The sequence below is a fragment of the Narcine bancroftii genome, chromosome 4 (assembly GCF_036971445.1).
Source record: "Narcine bancroftii isolate sNarBan1 chromosome 4, sNarBan1.hap1, whole genome shotgun sequence".
Classification (NCBI taxonomy): Eukaryota; Metazoa; Chordata; class Chondrichthyes; order Torpediniformes; family Narcinidae; genus Narcine; species Narcine bancroftii.
The window spans coordinates 86,434,923-86,454,691 of NC_091472.1; the positions used below are offsets into that span (position 1 = coordinate 86,434,923).

At 40.5% G+C, this 19,769-nt stretch overlaps 1 long non-coding RNA gene across 1 annotated transcript; it reads left to right on the top strand.

Annotated features, from left to right (window-relative positions):
- The first annotated feature begins 579 nt into the window (after nucleotides 1-579).
- On the top strand, nucleotides 580-18,445 carry LOC138760778 (uncharacterized). The gene is made up of 3 exons (XR_011355862.1): nucleotides 580-828; nucleotides 7,375-12,006; nucleotides 17,793-18,445. It is a non-coding gene; the product is annotated as an uncharacterized lncRNA (long non-coding RNA).
- The last annotated feature ends 1,324 nt before the right edge of the window (nucleotides 18,446-19,769 follow it).

Below are 19,769 nucleotides of genomic sequence, written 5' to 3' on the forward strand. Positions count from 1 at the left end.
GGGCCCCCTTTCCTTCCGGTCCCCTAGAGTTCAGCCTACCCATCCTAATGGTTTATCCGCCACTATCTCTCTCTTTGGCTTGGCTTCGCGGACGAAGATTTATGGAGGGGGTAAATGTCCACGTCAGCTGCAGGTTCATTTGTGGCTGACAAGTCCGATGCGGGACAGGCAGACACGGTTGCAGCGGCTGCAGGGGAAAATTGGCCTGGACAGTCAGGCCAGCAGCCTCTGAGATTGGTGAACAGTCATCTGTAAGCCAGAACATTTTCCCAAGATATTTACATTTATTTATTTTAAATCATAGCTTTATGCAAATCTATTTTAACCTGTGTGTGCATGTGTGGGGACCGTGGTCCCCGGACAGCCGGTCAGCTGATAAAGAACGTGAAGACCACCCCGAAAAGACTGAAGATTAACCATTCTCTCATCCCACCTGCGGGAGCTCGGCGCGCCTAGAATGACCCGGGCATCAAGAGCTGTCCATCACCCAACGTCATCGCCTGCACGTCAGAAGCTCCAACACAATAGGCACGTTTGGCGCTTCCACCCAACGCTCGCTCAAGCGGTTTGCGTGCGCCGGCGCCCTGGTCGTCCTCGAGCACTGATTGGTTGGGCATGGGCCACCAACGCGCTCCTGCGATTGGTCCTCCGGTGGGGGGCTCGGCGATCCCGTCATGCGCTGTGGCTGCGTTTCTGTTGCCGACGAAGGAGACCGTGTCACTGAGTTTTTAAGGAGGCATTGGATTTAGTCGTCATCATGGCTGGAGTAGTGGCCCGCAAGGCTCTTGACTACGTGAAGAGCAAAGATTTTCGTGATTACCTCATGAGGTGCGATGCCCTGGGTTGACAGTTCGAGTGTCGGGGTGAACAGGAGGGAGGAGGAAGGGTGGAAGGGCCGCATGAAGGGGAAGGGGAAGGGAAAGATCGGGAGGGGAGGCCCGCTGTTCGAAACCTTGTGGGACCCCGTGGGCCGGGGTTGCGGGCTGTCTCATTGGGGTGAGAGAGCCGTGTCAGCCTCAGGCCTTTGTTTGCAGTCAAGGTCAGGAGGAGGATGAGTTCACCTTCCAATTCCCTGCTTTTGGAACTTGCTCAATTGTCAAATTCTGCACACTTTCCAGAAATGCTGCCGGACAATTTTTAAGAGCTTTCGGGTGTATTTCTGATTTCTACTGTTTTGCATTTTATAGAGGTACTGAAACAGGTTAGTTGGGACAAGCAAAGGGAGGGGGTTGGAGAGAAATGGATAGTCAACATTTCAGGTTGACACTTTTTAAAGTCAGGAGGGGAGATTACAAGCATAAAAAGAGTGGGGGGGGGGAAGCCTTCCCTTTTATGCTTTCAATCTCCCCTTTCCATCTTGTTAGAGGGTTCTAACCTGAGGGTTAGAGGGTTCTAACCTGACTATTGATTTCTCTTCAATATTACATGCAGTCTGATACTTTTCATTCTTCAGTTTTGAATTGTTAGTGATTAGTTTGAGGTTTGACGTGGGTGGGATAGAGAACAGAGATAAATGATAGTTATCTGCCAGTAATGTGTCACTTGCTCAGGGTACCCCAGTTGTTAATCACAACTTTTGTATTTTTTTGAGTAAGTTATGAAAGCCAAATTATTTGCTCAAGGTGCCACAAAGAGAGTTGAACTGCAACTTTATTTTGTGGTGGTCATGGCAGGTGAGGATTCCCCTCATGGGCGGTGTGAACATCTAGGGGAGGTAAGGAACCTCAATTAAAAACTATAATTAAGTAAGAAAATCATTTTAAATAAGTGGTTAATAATGAATGAGCATAGCTTGAAGAATTGGATCAAGAAGTGGTATTACTGTGGATAACAAGATAATTAAATATTTTAGTAGATTAATCTTCAGCCAACAGCAGTGACCAGCACAATTTGGAAGGTTTTAGAAATCCTATAAAGTTGATTAAAAAATAGAATATTTAAAAATTAGCAGGATATAAAACAGTGTTGTTAGTGTTTTTGCTAATGAATGGAAGGAAAGAAAACAAATGCAGATCCATTGGAAATACACAGGATAAATTATAGATGTATTTTTCACTGCAAAATGTCAGGAAGCAATGAATATTGATGAAGTAAAAATAACAGTAAAATTAATGAGCAAAAACTGGTATCTCTTTGACTTAATTGTCTATACTACAGAGATTAAGATTGAAGCTTTGGTTTTGACATTTCAGAATGCCCTAGATTTTAGAACCAATCACAGATTGGAAGGTGGCAAATGCGACTCTACTGTTCAAAAGTCAGTGGGAGAAAGCAATCTCATACCACCGTTTTGTTTAAATTTATAATGAATCACATGGATTCATATAGTCAACATAGATGTAAGAATTTTTGATCTTGTTATTGACAAAGTAAGATCGTTTGGAAACTAATGAATATGGTATATTTTGGATCTTCGGGAACCATTCAGCAAAGTCACATATCTTTACTGTCATTTTGTGTAATTGTAACAACTTGAATGATTGGATAATGGACTTAAAACTGTGGAGGTAATCAGATCATTTTCAGTGAAATGTGGTCAATGATTTTGATGAGGAGACCATGCAGTTCTTTTAGTCAGGAAATTATGAATTCTCATTCTGGAAACCTAAGCTCAAGTACCTGGCCTCAACTTCTATTCTGATCAACAACTGAGTGGACTGACTATGTGAGTTTGTATCTTTGAGATGAAAATTCTAAACTGGATTTTTTTAAAAAAAAAAGTGGTCTACAAGAGTTTTGGAATATTGAAAGGGAAAATGTAAAAGCAAGTCTTTTTTTCTGTGAAGCTCAGTTTGATAATGCAAGTCAATCATCAGGAAATAAAATGAGGCAAAGCATTATAAAGGTATTGAAATGGGCAAGAACACAGCATATGCAGACGAGGAAAGTGAAATTAATTCCTTTGGCAGTAAGAATGCTAAGTTAGTTTTTTTAAAACCAGTTGGGAAATTAACATTGGTATTCAGAGAGAATTGATGTCTCACACAATGCACATTATAATGCAGATGCAGCCATATAGGAAATTAACTGCAACACCAGTCTTCATCGCAAGTGGCTTTGAGAATAAAGATGAGAAGGCTACATGCTTTCAAGATTCAAGGTTCAATTTATTGTCATTTAATAAAAACAGTGCAATATTACATGAAATTCACTATAGTCTGCCATAAGGAAGATTCTCCAAGGCCAGAAGTTACCTGAAGCACATCTTACAGTCAGAGAAAGAGAAGCAAAAGAGAGTCCCTCAGTCACCATTTCCATGGATTCACCTCCAGTGCTTCCGCAGCCACGGGGTCCAGACCAAACTATCAGCAGCCCGAGCTCCAGATCAGAACCTCTGACATAATCAGGAACCCTTCAGAGCCCTTGACACTCTCTTGCATCACCGTTCCAATACCTGGTGCCCCTTCAGGAAGTCTTATGCTAGTCTCCAACAGTCTGCAGCCTAGTGTGAATCCCTTGTCTGCAGTCGCCTGCAACCTGTATGGGTTCCTCACTTCAAATCTCCAACAGCCCACTGTCTGTATGTGTTCCTCAGCTGCAGAAACCCTTTGCTCTGTTGAGGTCACACTTGGATATCCATCTACTTCCCAAATTCATGTGTTTTTGTGCATATTAACAGTGAATGCATTTTTTTCAAAATCATGCTGAAGATCTCAGTGGGTCAAGCAGTCATCTGTGGAAGCTCAAGGTGTAAATTAATATTTCAGGTGGAGACCCTGTATTAGGACTGAGAGGGAGCAGGAAAGATTGCTTGTATAGAGGGGTGGGGAGGATAGAGTCTGGTGGGTGATGGATGGATCCAGATGGAGATCAGATGTTGGGAAGACCGAACCATTTGGAGGAGGGTTATTCGTATTGGAATCTCAACCAGGCCTTGACGGAAAAGCAACAGCACTACAGGTATCTGGAGGCTGAGGTCCAATAGCAGACTTTTGAGCTAAAGAATGAGTGGCAGGTAGTAAGTACACAGAAGGTTCAGCTGTTTGCTGACAATAATGATGTGTCAAATCTACAATGCTGTGAAGAACAACCATGGCCTAAATACTCAAGATTATATCAAGGCCGAAGTGGCATTTGGTATCTAAGGAGTTAAATGAGAAAACCTGCAGATGCTGGGGTCAAGTGATGTGCTGGAGAAACTCAGAAGGCAACATAGCATCCAGAGGAAGGAAAGGATTTTCCTGTGGAAAGAACATATTGTATCACTCCTCAATCAAAGTTGTGCTGTTGACTCTATCTCAAAGAAAAGAATCTGGTCTCACATCTCTATCTGATTTGCATTGTCATAAGCCAGCTGAAAAAAATGAGGAGAATTTAGGATCGGACTGTATATTCACTGACATTCTTAAACTTGGTGATATGCAACTTGGTTCATTTCATCTCCTATGCCTGGGGAGAGGAATGCATGCCAGGCAATCTCAGAGATATAGTAATCGTGACCAACTTTGAGAAAGGAAACAAATGTAATCATGGAACCATGATAGGTTTTTTTCCATGTCATTCCCATGGACCTCAACCATCTCCCCCAATGATTAAGGAAGTAAGATTCCATTTATACAGAGACATAGTGGACATGACATCGATTGGATGTCAAGTCCATGGAAAATGCAAGAAGCACCACTCTCTGTCATGGCCAATTTTGAACCTCACAAGAAGCTTTCAGCCATGAATTTTAATACTGCAGAGAAACCACTTAACTGCATTGGTATACAACTTGATTACATTGTATATTACATTGTAATATCTGTGCTAAGTTAATTGAGAGTAATCTGAGGGTGAAAATATACTTGCACTTGGATAGACAGGTCGACTCAGGGTAGTCAGCATGGTTTTGTAATTGTGAGGTTATGTCTCACAAATCTGATTTTGAGTTTTTTTAAGATGTGACCAAAAAGGTTGATGAGGGCAGACAATTGGATTTCAACAAGGCACTCGTTAAGATTCTACACAGTAGGCTGGTCTGGAAGGTCAAATACATGGGATCCAAAGAGTGAGAGCAGAATGGATTTTAAAAAATATTGGGTTTGTGGAAGAAAGCAGAGGGGGATGGTGGAAGGTTGTTTTCCAGAACTTAGGGGCCTGACTGAGAGGAAGAGGTTGAGCTGGCTTGGGTTTTATTCTTTGGAGTGCATGAGGGTGAGGGGTGATCTTAAAGAGGTATACAAAATCATGAGTGGAATCAATCAGGTGAATGCCAGAGTTTTTTTTTGGCCCAGAGTAGGGGAATCTGTAACGAAAGGGCATGGTTTGGGGGTGGGGGGGCTAAGGAGAGGAGAGATTTAACGGAGTCTGTGGGGTAATGTTTTTTTTTACACAGTGTGGTAAGGTGGTGAATGGATGGAATGGGCCGTGAGAGGTTTATGCAGGTACTATTAAATATTTAAGAAAAATTTGGATGGAGAATATGGGCCAAACACAGGCATGTGGAACAAGTGTGGGTAGAACATTTTGTTTGGCATAGGAAAGTTGGGCTCAGACTCTTTGATGTTATTTTACCATAGTGGAAATCGGTGAGATACTCTGTTCTTAATTTAGAAGCGAAAATTCATAACACTTTACGATGGTGTTTGATAATAGTGAATTATGAGTAATCTTTAACTATAAGATGGAAGTTTAGTTGTTCAGTTGTTTATTATTGCATTTCAATCATTTGTAAAATAGAATTTTCCGGCAATGAGGATAGGGACATGTGTTTCACTAATTGAACATTCGTGGAATGTAATTCCTGTAATTGTTATAATGTCTTGTGTACTGAAGAGATAGTTGGTGGTTGTATTTTTTTTTTGGGAAAACTTGTACCTTAACTTATAAGAAGTGAATAAAAATCTGATCAAGTGACATATCCAGGTTGATGCTGTAATTTCTAAAGTCCCATGTTTTAATGCTTAAAATCATTCTAATTTTCTCCATGAAAACTTAAAGTGCAGTTACAAACATGAATGACCTTTGCTGTTTTAAAGATATGCTATGATATTGAACTTCACACTTATTGGCTACTTTTTTCTTACAAGTTTATGACTCGAAGTTGACAGTATTGCTGTTTTTCATTTTGGCGCCAATAACAGTGTGCATCAAAATTGAGGATTTAAAAAAAAACTTAAAAGCAAATGCTCTTCAGATGTGTGTCCAGATCCTTCATAGGAAATTGTGGCTCCTTGTATCCTTCAAATTTGTCTTTTATTTTACTTCTCTTGTTTTATCCATTTTATGAAATGGAACATTTTTCTTTGGTAAGAATACAATATGTATTTAAGTCATTGGTCATGTATGTATTTTTTAAAAATTATTTGCAATACGATGAAGTACATTTAGTGTTATTTTAAGGGCTACATTTCAAATTATTTTAATTTTCATTCATTTTAATTTGAGGATGGTTGAACTTTTATAAATAGAGCCCTTTCCATCATGAATTTTGCAAAACCCAGCATTTTAATCAAACTTGAGAGATACAATGTGTTTACAACATTTTTGGGCATGTTATCTTTAAAACTTTGCTTTATTCTTTCAAAAAGTCCTCAATTGAAGTATGTCTTTCCAACTACAATAAATCCTCGGTCTCCAACACCTAGATGTCCAATAAGTGAATTTTCCAGTTGTTGAGGTTGCGTCTTGTGTGAATTGGCTAAGCAACCACTAGAGGTGCCAATTTTAAACTTTCACAATTTTTACCCATTTATTTTTCATAATTTTTTTGCCGGTTGCTTGAAGGCTGGTGGTTGCTTGAATTTCATTTAACAGGGATTTTACTGTATACTTATAATTTTGAGAAGTGGAGTACAATTAATTGGGAATTATGATTATGTAGTTGGGTCCTATATCTCTGCAAACAATGGACTGATAAAGTTATAAATAAATTGTATGGTTACTCTCATGCATATCTAATGTTAGTTGTATAAGAATTGACCTTGAGTTTCCAATGTTTGAACTACTAGGTTACTAACAGCTGAAACAAATCTCAGTTGGTTTTGGCTGAAAGTACGCATCAAATTCAAAGTTTTCAATGATTAGACTGCATGTGTCTCCCTTTTAAAGACTGGCTTCTTACAAAATTCCTGTAAGTTCACAAATCAAAAAATCATTGAGCATGAAGATATTTTTCAGAGATTTAAATAATGGCTCTGGATAGAGAAATGTAGCAGTTCCAATATATTTCACAGAAGCTTCAGATAAGCAGAATTCTAGATTATATAAAATATAAAAATGTGTAAATCTAAAGTAAAAACTGAAAGTACTGACATTTCTGTTTTTTTTTAACCTAGATTGTACAAAAGTTGTAATATTTCAGATTGTATGAACACTCCTAAAACTAATTTGAGCTCTTTTTTCCCTCTCCTGTGATCATCAAATTGAATAATTATTGATTAGTACGGTAAGTGAAAGTAATTCTTAAATATTTGTTCATTTCAATATCTGTATTGTTTTGTTTTGTGTTATCTATTAAAATGAGGAAATATAACTGAATGTGACGACGTGTTGTGTGTTTTTTTTTGCCACATCTCCTCAAGAGCAACCAGTTTTATTTGGTATAATTAGAAAAGCAGATGACTGCAGTGGGGTAATCACGGTAGCCCATTGTGCTGAGATGCACCATTGGCTGTATTTTGCAACGGGGTGAGCTTGCTGATGGCTCAGTAGATAAAGCATTATTACCTAATACTGATCTTTATAAACTATTCTTACTGATAGAGCTACACAGCCATTTAGTAGTGAGGGACTGAAAAGTTTCCGGGTGCCATTCACTTGAAATGTGAGTGAGCTGCACCTCAATTCTATTTAAGTCCCATTGTTCAATATCATTTAATATGAGTCCTTTTCACACTGGTGTCCCAGTTAATTGGCCGTTTAGAGTCCTGGTTAAGGAAGCAGGAAATGCCTTTTACACTGGACTTTAGTTAAACCAGTTATAAGTGTCCTTTCAAACTCATCACAAGGCATCCCCTGGGGATAGGGGATTCTATCCTCCACCAGTGACGAGTGAGTGATGCATCGAGCGATGGTGGACTTGCCCTATATCCTGATCAATGTATTATGATCTTGTATTTAAACCAAGTTAATATTGCCCAATTATAACATACAATTAACATACAGTATGAGCTCTTCAGCCCCTGTTGCTGTGCTGACCTATATAAACATTTATAATTTTATAAAATAACATAGGAAAGCACAATTTATAAACACTGTGGGAAAGTCCTAGTGGCAATAGCACACAATTTATAAAGACTGTAGGAAATGTCTAAAACACTGTGGGAAAGTCGCGGTGGGTGGATCTGCCCTCCCAGAATTCTGTGCGGCAGAGAAACCCCCTCCATGAGTGCTCAGTGCATACAACCCTTTCCCTGATGCACGGAATTCTAGGAGGGCAGATTTGCCATCTCTCTCCCACTGCGACTTTCCCACAGTCCTGTAGACATTTATAAAGGTTTATAAAAGTCAGCAAAAGTTGTATTTTACTTTTAATCTTTTGTTTCATTTATGTTCCTGCACTCATGGAAAAACATAATCAATTTATCACTACTTTATCCCAGCATACCCTATGTCCCTTTCACACTGGGCTAATCGGCACACAGGCGTCTGATACTACCTCCTTGATAGTATCATCCCTGGTGTATGTTGATGTCTGCATGCCGATTAACAAGCTTTTACAATGGACCCTTAACCAATAGATTGGCCGTCAATTACTGAGACAAGGTGTCAGAGTGAAAGGGGTTATTGACAAAAATACATTAATTGATTTGCTGTACCTTCCTCTGGTGTTTGGGATGAATGTTTCTAATATCCATGGGTTAGAAAGACATTTCCTGATTGTTTTTCCATTTATTGATTACTCATCAGATCAAGAAAGCCTTAGAGATAGCTATTTCAACATCCCCTGACTGGTGGTCTTGAGTTTATCTGGACCCTTGCTGATCGACATCTGTGATCCATATCATTTTGCAATCCTTGTCTTTAAATGTACAAAATATACCCTATTACCTCTTGGCTACTCCTCTAGTACATAACAACACCCCCCCCCCCCCCCCCCCCGCCTTTAGTTCCCATCAAGGTTCCCAACCCAGATTGTTTACTGCTCATGTCTACTTATGATGCTGTTTGACCAGTTGAGCCCTTCCAGCAGTTCATTATTAGTTTAAGATTCCAGCACCTACAGTCTTTGTGTTTCTTTTGACCACCGCCAGTGGGCTGATATCGCCTCAAACCGTACATCTTGGCGCCTCACAGTTCGGTGCAGCAACCTCCTTTGAAGAAGACCGCAGAGCCCACCTCACTGACAAAAGACAAAGGAGGAAAAACCCAACACCCAACCCCAACCAACCAATTTTCCCCTGCAACCGTATCTGCCTGTTCCGCATCGGACTTGTAAGCCACAAACGAGCCTGCAGGTGACGTGGACATTTACCCCCTCCATAAATCTTCGTCCGCGAAGCCAAGCCAAAGAAAGAAAGATAACCATATAACCACTTACAGCACAAAACAGGCCAGTTCAGCCCTACTAGTCCATGCTGTAGCAAATTCCCACCCTCATAGTCCCACTGACCAGCACCCGGTCCATACCCCTCCAGTCTTCTCCTCTCCATGTAACTATCCAGTCTATCCTTAAATGTAACCAATGATCCCGCCTCAACTACGTCTGCCAAAAGCTCATTCCACATCCCTATCACCCTTTGCGTGAAGAAATTTCCCCTCATGTTCCCCTTATAATTTTCCCCCTTCAATCTTAAACCATGCCCTCTAGTTTGAATCTCCCCCACAATTAATTGAAAAAGCCTATCCACATTTACTCTTTCTGTCCCTTTTAAAATCTTAAACACCTCTATCAAGTCCCCCCTCAATCTTCTACGCTCCAGAGAAAAAAGCCCTAGTCTGCACAACCTTTCCTGTAACTCAAACCTTGAAATCCTGTCAACATTCTTGTGAACCTTCTCTGTACTCTCTCTATTTTGTTTATATCTTTCCTATAATTTGGTGACCAAAACTGTACACAGTACTCCAAATTTGGCCTCACCAATGCCTTGTACAATTTCATCATAACCTCCCTAATAGACAAATGTTTGGCAAGGCTTTGGAATGATTTTCTTTTTGGGCACATTTATTTGTGATATCTTTGTAGCCTCCTACCTTATATCCATGGTATACTGCAGCTATAAAACCCTCTGAAATCTCTGTGCTTTTACATTTCTGGTGGCTTCTCTGTTGCATTTGCATCCTCCGATGGTTAGCATCTGTGCCTTCAGCAGCCTGTACTTGAAGCTCCATAATTCCTTCCCTAAATCTCTCTGTCACCAAGGTAAACCTTTAAAACCTATTTTCTTGATCATGTTGGATATTTTCCCTGATCTGTGTCAGGCTTTGTTTGTCTTGAATTTTTTAAAATTATATTAAAAGTTGGTATATAAATGTTCTAATCCCTTTTGCTCAATTATTTCATTAAAATGCAAATGTAAGGAGATCATACACCTTTCCCGTACTGAATTTCCCATGGTGCAATATATTACAGTAAAATCCACAGTATCCACCTACGGGGATCGCGAATGCTAGACTTCTAATTTTCCAGTTGATTGAGACTCACTTTTCAAATGCCTAACTAATGCACCTGTGTTAAGAATACCCAGATTAAAAGACAAAAGACTGTGCAAAATGTAAGGTAATTTGAAAAAAATCAGTACAGTAAAATTACCAAAAATCCAGATGCCAGAAATATGGACCATCCGAGAACCCAGAATTCTAAAAAAAACTCCCAGAAATCTGGACAATCCAAGAATCAGGCTTCTCAAATTCTTGCTTTTTGTGTGCTCGCATGCATGTACAGGCACCATACAGCTGCAACCATACAGAAGTTGCAGAAATGTAAGAAAAATGTTTTTTTTGTACTTTGTATTTTATATGAAAAAACTTTTTGTTAATAAACTTTCAAAATTTACATTTTTTCTCCTTAAATTTTAATTTTAAAAGTACTGCCCAAGAATCTAAAATTTGGACCAACCCAATCCCTGAGCAGTCTGGATTTTAGGACTTTTACTGTATTATAGTCCTTAATTATGTAAAGATCACTTTAACCATATAACCATTTACGGAGCGGAAACAGGGCATGTTGGCCCTTCGAGTCCGCACCGGTTCACTAGAACAGCTCCACTAGCTCAAACCTCCTGCTCTCCGCCAATAACCCTCCAACCCCCTCACCTCCACGTACACATCCAACCTTCTCTTAAATGACAGAAGGGACCCTGCTGCAACCATCTCATTCGGAAGCTCGTTCCCTTCTTAATCAGGTAATTCCTATAAGTCACAAAATTTAAATTCTAGCCCTGGCATTGTAACAGCTTTGGGTTAACCACTACTCTAACTGTGCTGCCGTCATAACCCACCCTCTCTCAGGTTTACAGATAAAGCTTTACTTAATGATAAGAATAATAATAATAATAATAAAGATAAAGACTCTTACCAGACAGAAATAGGGAGACACTTAGGGAGACTCGTCCCAGCAGTGAGCGGCAATGGCTGGCTCTTCATCCTAAGCCGTGCCACTTCATTCAAACACAACTTTATTGAGAGCTCCTGCAGGCGAGGCATGACCAAGGTGTTCCGCTGGCTGAATGCTTGCTCCCATCTTCACCAAGGGATTGTGTGTTGCTTTGGAGAACATTTACTTTCGCAATTTTTTCACAACTTATTTATTTTAATTTTATTTACTAATTTATTCCCTCTTATTTTTTGCTGGTTGGTTGGATTGTCAGTTGCTTGAATTCTGGATACCAGGGATTTTGCTGTACTGTATTTGATTTTTGTCATTTGCAAATATATCAAGTTATATAGGGTGTAGTTTTAAAAATAGTGCAAGCTATTATAAACAAAATTTTAATGATTTCGGAAAGCATTGCGGTATTTTGATTTTTGGTTCTCTGGTTCTGCAGCACTTCTGGGGTCCTGTGGCCAACTGGGGCCTGCCCATTGCTGCTTTTAGTGACATGAAGAAAACTCCAGAGATCATCAGTGGTAGAATGACATTTGGTAAGTCAGAGTAGAGTACATACGTGTATGCTGTGCAGTTGGTGAATGATGTATCAAGAGTATCTGCAATTGAGTCTGCAGTCAGCAGTTTATTCATTTGAGAATGTGGTATTAATTTTTTGATGTTCAGATTGGAATGTTGCATGGAACATGAAGGAGAAATTGTAACTTTGTACCGTATTAAAATAACATGAGCAGTTTAGAAGACCACCAATGTCTTAGATGGGCACAGTTATAAGAAATAAAGTTGTAAATCTAAAGAACCTATTTGTTTAGTCTGTGCTTTCTTTGGTTTAAAATATCTGCTGAAATTACTCCACCGAGCACATTCTGATGATTGAGAATGACGATTTAATTTTGTGCCATTCTACTGTTTGGGTCAAACATGTACAGTAATATGCTGTGCTAAATAATATTCTGTTTTCAAGTGAAATTGTACATGCAGGGTCTTAAATGTATATATTAATTTGAACAAATGTCTGATGCAAATTGAACTTAATTTTTAAAAAAATTTAATAAATTCACATTTGAGGTTAATTGACTTGGAATTGAATTTATCTTGCTGTGTGTATTGGCCCACCACTCGCCTAATCCATTCCCTGGCCTACACTATAGTAGCAATTGAGTAACCGACTGTGTTCATTATTTAACGCACATCAGTTATTTGTAGTCTTTAAATGCATGTGAAACACTAATTTGTTTGTTCATTGGGTTTTAGTGAGACGTTTAGTTGATCTTTTCATCCTTTGTTGTATATATGTGACAGATGCACAATTTGTGTTCTACCTAAAAGAATCAGACTCTATTAGTCATAAATATGGTTGTTAGAGGTTTTTGGCAAAATCTTATTCCATTTTGTATATAGTTTATTTTTTACAGTTAATAATAAATTGCAGAAGTTAATCAAATATGTTTTGAGTTTTTGTAATTTTATGCATCAACTGAGTCTTTATTCAGAACTGTTCTCCTCACTTCCTCACTTGATTTATCCATTAAATAACTAAAAGTTGTCTGAAAATAAAATTGTTAACATTTAATGGACCCCTTTCATGAAATTTTTTTTATCGTCTGGGAGAGGTACCAAAGATATATTTGGGCGATACGGGGTTCATGAGCCAGAAGTGCCTGTTACTGTTCTGTATGTCAAATTTAAATGTAATCCTGGGAGTCTTCAGCTTGAAAGCTTATATAACATTTTAATTAGGATATGGAGTATTGAAAGTGGTTGAATAGGTTGTTTCACTTGTTATTTGGACCAAACTATTGCTTTCCCTATTACAGTTTGCATCTGATTTTAAAATAAGTTGATCTTTAGCTTGCAATTGGTTCAGCCAACTGATAAAATTCTTAGAGTTTAGAGTGCTTCATGGTTCACGTTTGAGTCTAACACTGGTTATATTGACATCTCCATTAGTTCCATAATCTGAAGGCAAGTCTGGAAATAATGCAGCATACCTTTCCTGTAAAATGACCTGGTTCTGTTCTCTTTTGTAGCTTTATGCTGTTATTCCTTGCTTTTCATGCGGTTTGCATACAAGGTGCAGCCTAGAAATTGGCTTTTGTTTGCTTGTCATTTCACTAATGAAACAGCGCAGATCATTCAAGGATGCCGCCTGATCAAGCATAAGTAAGTGTTCTTGATGTCTGAAAACTCTTGGGTGGGGTAATGTAGCAGGTTGCTTATTTTAAATTCAGATTTATTTTACAAATTAAATGGAGTAGATTATATTTTTTGTACTATGGGAGAGCTATATTTGGATAATGCACATGAATTTAACATAGGCTTAAAAATTTGCGGGGTTGGATTTACCTCAGATATGTATTAAATTGCGAATTTGAAAAAGGTTTTCTGTTTTCAATGAATGGATGCCAATGCAAGAAACAAATTGAATAACCAACTCCAACTTATAGTAAAACACAAAAATGCTGGAGGAACTCGGCAAGTCTTGCAGTCCATAGGAGGTACTGGTAAAGATACATAACCAATGTTTCAGGCCTGAGCCCTCCTTCCAGGTAGGAGCAAAAAGCAGACAGGTGCCTGAATAAAAAGGCTGAGGAAGAAGGGAATAATTGGATGGATAAGAGAGGAAAGATGAGAATTAATCGGAGGAGGGGTGGCTCTGTGAATGCAGAGCTGAAGGAAAGGAGAAAAAGGGGTAATGGAAGGGGAGAGACAGAGAGGGGAGGGGCTAATGGAAACTGGAGAAGTCAAGGTTAATGATAAAGTTGGAGGATGCCCAGCTGGAATGTGAGGTGTTCTTTCAATTTGTGGGTGGTCTCAGTCTGGCAGTGCCTGAGACCATGGACAGACATGTCATTATGGGAATGGGGCAAGGAATTGAAATGAATTGCCACTAAGATATACCTCCTAATTGTGGCGTACAGAGCTAAGGTGCTGAACAAACCAGTCTTCCAATCTGGGCAGTGGAAGATTAACCATTAGGCTGAAGCCTAGGAGCCTGGAGGGTAAGGAAGCCCGAGCCCCTAAGCTTCAGCCTACTCAGTAAAACATAGCCTGGTCTTGGTTTATTGTTTCACACTAACGGCAGGTTTGCGTGGGTGAAGCCAGTGACTGTGGGCCAGAGTTGGTGTCACGCCATTGCCAGGGTGATGTGCACAGTGATTTCTGGGAGCTGGAGGCAGCAGCATGAAGATTTGCCAAATCTAACATCTAATTTGGTCGGAGAGACATTAAAAATCTAATAGTTTGATGGGAAGGTCGAGGATTGGAAGGGGAAGGGTAGGGATTGAATCCTGTCTGTAATCTCCAGGTATGCTGGATAACAAAGAAGAGCTTAGGAGTCGCCCCCCACGACAAGCAAGACACAACCTGGCACTGCCGGCAGCAGGCACCGAACTAACTATCCCTCAACTTGGTTGTGTTGTGCTTGACGGGACACATGGAATGGAAAGGAGCTCCTAAAGTCTTCTTTGTTATTCCAGCATACTGGGCCCCAAGTCACTCGCTTTCCATACGAAGGGAACCCCATCTATTAAATAATCTGGGGCAGCATGGTGTGACGGATATATCACTACAAAATATCCGTGTCCCCCTATCATCCACACAGGCGCTAATTTGCTAACCAGCAGGCAGCAGTTATTTATTATGCAAGTATGGAATAAAAGGTCTATAATTGTCTTTGTGATATTTTATTGTATATGGTAGTGTAGTCATTCAATCACTGCTCACGCTTCGCGGTCACGGAAGTATCACGTTCACATAACCAGCTGTGGGCTCTCGGTCCCATCTATCAGTTCGGGCTCTGCCAGTCCCAATGCTACTTGTCAATCAATGCTCGTGTTTGTAAAAGCACGCACAAGTCTGAGGTCTGCCTCCTGCAGCAGAACTCAGCTCATGCGGCGCCAGTGTCGCTCATGGAAAAGTCGGGGACAACTGATTAAATAACCTTGAACTCTGCCACGGGAGCGGAGTAAGTGATCACTAATTATTAATGCTATTTAACTTATGAAAGACAGAACAGTTTCTGGAAATTTTACCCAGAATTTGCAAATTGAATGGTTGAATGGCTGTGGCTTGTCCAAGCCAGGGGGAGTTGAGTGCAGCAGAGAGCTGAACAGGGACCAGCAAACTGCCAAATGCAGCCCGGTGACAGAGCCCAGTAATGAGATCCCCATCAGCAGCCGGCACCAAAGAACCCCACTACTAGCCAAACCTCTCCTCTCCTCATGCACCCCTCTCCACCAGGCTATTGCCACCAGGCCATCAATTCTATTCTGCCATCACTGAGTGCTGCATACACTCACACCCCCCCAAGTTCATACCCAGCAGATATGTGAGGGGAGGGAATCACTCAGAGGGGCAAGGTCGGGGGGGGGGGGGCGGCTTACTAAAGCTCAGCCTAGGGGTTTGGGTAGTAGTTAATCCACTACTGAATCTGGGTCCAGTCTCTCCAATATAGAGCAGACCACATCAGGAGCACCAGATTCAGGTGATGACCCCTACAGATTCACAAGTAGCAAGTCTACTTGGAAAGACTATTTGGGGCCCTGAATAGTGGTGAGGGGGGAGATGTGGGTGCAACTGTAGCAGTTAGATGCTAAGGGAGCAATTGGTGGGAGTTGTAGAGTGGACAAGGAAGTCACAGAAGAAGCGGTCCCTACGGAAGATGAGGAGGAGGGGGAAGATCTGTCTGGTGGTGGGATCATGTAGTAGGTGGCGGAAATGGCGAAGGATCATTTTTTGGATGCAAAGGCTGAGACTGGTAGGTGAGGACAAGAGGAATCCTGTCCTTGTTGCACGTGGGAGCGGAGGGGCCATAGATGTGTGAGTAAGAGAATATGTGGGTGAGAGTATGGTAGGAGAGGGGAAGCCATGATGTTTGAAAAAGGAGGACATCTCGTATGATCTCTCATTGGAAGACCTCATCTGGGAGTAGATGCGACAGAGATGGAGGAATTACAAGAAAGGAATGAAATTCTTACAGGGGACAATGGCAGGGTGTGAATTGGTGAGTTTGTAGAAAATGTCTGTCGAAGGTTTTGTCTCTTGAGATGGAGACAGAGAGATCAAGAAAGAGGAGAGTGTTGTGAGAGATGGACCAAGTGCATTTAAGGTACACTTGCGTCCACACCTTCTCCATCACCATCATTTGGGGCCCCAGACAGTCCTTCCAAGTGTGCTTGTCACTTATGAATTTGGAGGAGTCATCTACTGCATCTGATGCTCCCCTTGTGGTCTCCTCTACATTGGAGATAACTGGATGCAGACTGGGAGATTGCTTCATTCAGCATCTTAGCTCTGTCCACCACAACAGCAGGGATCTTCCAGTGGCAACCCATTTCCATTCCCCACCCCATTCTCACGCCGACATGTCTGCCCATGGTGTCATGCACTTTAAAGAAGGCCTCAGACTCAAAATGTTGGTTATATATCATAACCTTCTATGGATACTGGGAGACATGTGGAGTTCATCCAGCATTTTTGTGTTTTTGCTACAATCATAGCATCTGCAGACTTTTGTGTTTAACTCTGTCTTGGGTAAACTTATACCTCTCATTTTGTTCGTTTTAGATTGGTCACAGTGTTTGAGCTACCGAAAGAAAATAGACACACACACACCGAGAGCAGTTCAGATTATACAAATGTTTATTACAAATTCAAAAGCTAATTTCAAACTACAATATGCAAGCCCTTCCCAACTATACTTATCAACGCCTGGACTGGTCCCAACTGCCGAAGCGAGGCAATGACTGCACACTTGTAGTAGGTTGTCGGGGCGCCGGTAGCAGCTTCTCCACCTCCCCCGACTGGGACGTTGGCTGGACTCTAGAAGTTCTTCTTCTTGCTGAGAGATGTTGCCACCTCTCGGAGAGTCTCAAACTTCAGCAGCGGGACCATGACTTATATTACCCAAAAACTGCTTACCCAAGCACCTATTCCCAGCACAGCAAGAAAGATAAGCGAGCAAGCTAGCATGCTAGGCTTCTATAGAATAACAATTTTCAGCTTATCACTTTGAATATTTTGCATCAAGGCTAGGCCTCTGACAGTCTGTGACCAAAACAAGCAGGAAGATTAAATGTTCTTGATACACAGATGTCCTTTCGTCAGATAACAGCATCTCTGGCCCCTCGGTGGAATTTAGCTTATGTCTGCTGATTCTAAAAAAAACAAGCAGGTTCTCAGCCTTGCAGAAGCAAAGGCCGCAAAAGTAAAAAAACACGGTTAAAATCTTCCATTACAAACTCCAATTCTGTGTCTTTTAGTAGCTCTTTTGTAAACCTAGGTCTCTGTATCATCGTGCTAAATGTGTCTATATATTCAGCTTTCAGAAAAAGAAGAAGTCAGCTGAATGATGTCTGGCAACACTTTATCTTGATCAACATCCCATCGCTATACCAAGATATTTCTGGATTATTTTTCATGCACAATATTGTACGAGTTCAGCCTATGGTTTTGGAAATTTTTCAAAGTTATTTAATTCTAACAATATCCTGTAATTGATGTCTAGATTGTTTTAGCACACTTTGTAAAATTGCCTTAAATTAAATTGTAAGTAATAACATTTTAAACTGATTTCCAAACAGAGTCATGTAAATACTTTTTTTTCTCTCTCTAGTTTCAACTGAATAGTGATTTACACTATTCATAATTAGAGAAAAAATCACAATTATGGTATGGTAATTTACTCGACTTGTAATCAGTATTTTTTAAAAGGTTTTTGGAATTTAAAACTTTAAAGTGTAACAGGAGAAATTGCAATTAGACAATTTAAAATGTGAATTAATTACCAGTTAACTAGCCTACTGTTTTAATTATAATTTTAAGTTAATGGCGAAAATAATTGTACATCTTGCATTGATCTATATACAATGGAAAATTATTTGTGACCCACACAAATGTAGATTGTTTTCAAGGCATCTATTCCTCATTTTAATATGTATTAAATTTCTAAGTGAAATAATCCAAACCACCTAATTAGAGGTTTTGCTTGACATTATTGTATTTAATGTGCTCATATTACAACAGAAAGATGATTTGATTTCACTGAGATTGAAAAGATGTAGGAAATCCCCAAGTCTTTGGATTTACCATCAATATTCCTTTTTATAACCAGTACATAGTTGATTTCACAATTAGGGGTACCACAGTTAGCAGAGCAGTTTGAATGCCAGCAATCGGGACTGGGATTTGAACCCCATGCTGTCTGTTTGTACATTCTCCCCATGTCTGTGTAGGTTTCCTCTGGGTGCTCCAGTTCTTCCCACTGTTCAGAACATACTAGGGGTTGTAGGTCAATTGGGTGGCACGGACTCGAGAGGGCTGAAAGGGCATGTTACCGTGCTGTATGTTTTAATTTTTTTTTAAATGTCCCATAATGTAAATAGATGGTTGATTTGGTGGGCTAACATGTCTGTTCCTGTTCTGCATTTCTCTACTTGTTTTTTTTTCACATTATGTCAATTTTGATTGCATTTCATTGAAGCACCCATCAGATCTGAGTAGAAAAATTTGGAGGGATAACCATATAACCGTTTACAGCACGGAAACAGGCCATGTCGGCCCTTCAAGTCCATACCGGTTCACTTGAACAACTCCACCCATTGGAGATTGTAGATCCATTGGAGATTGTAGATCCATTGGAGATTGTAGATCCATTGGAGATTGTAGATCCATTGGAGATTGTAGATCCATTGGAGATTGTAGATCCATTGGAGATTGTAGATCCATTGGAGATTGTAGATCCATTGGAGATTGTAGATCCATTGGAGATTGTAGATCCATTGGAGATTGTAGATCCATTGGCAATGATCTTCCAGAAATTGATAGACTCTGGAGAGATTCCAGAGGATTGGAAGGTTGCCAATGCGGGTCAAATATAGGCAAATTGTTCAAGGTCCTTGATCAGTATGAGCGAGTTGGGCTAAAGAGCTTGTTTCTGTGCTGCATGCCTCTGAAGCTTCATGTCACAATTCTTCTTCTTCTTTTCTTTGGCTTGGCTTCGCGGACGAAGATTTATGGAGGGGGTAAAAAGTCCACGTCAGCTGCAGGCTCGTTTGTGGCTGACAAGTCCGATGCGGGACAGGCAGACACGATTGCAGCGGTTGCAGGGGAAAATTGGTTGGTTGGGGTTGGGTGTTGGGTTTTTCCTCCTTTGCCTTTTGTCAGTGAGGTAGGCTCTGCGGTCTTCTTCAAAGGAGGTTGCTGCCTGCCAAACTGTGAGGCGCCAAGATGCACGGTTTGAGGCGATATCAGCCCACTGGCGGTGGTCAATGTGGCAGGCACCAAGAGATTTCTTTAG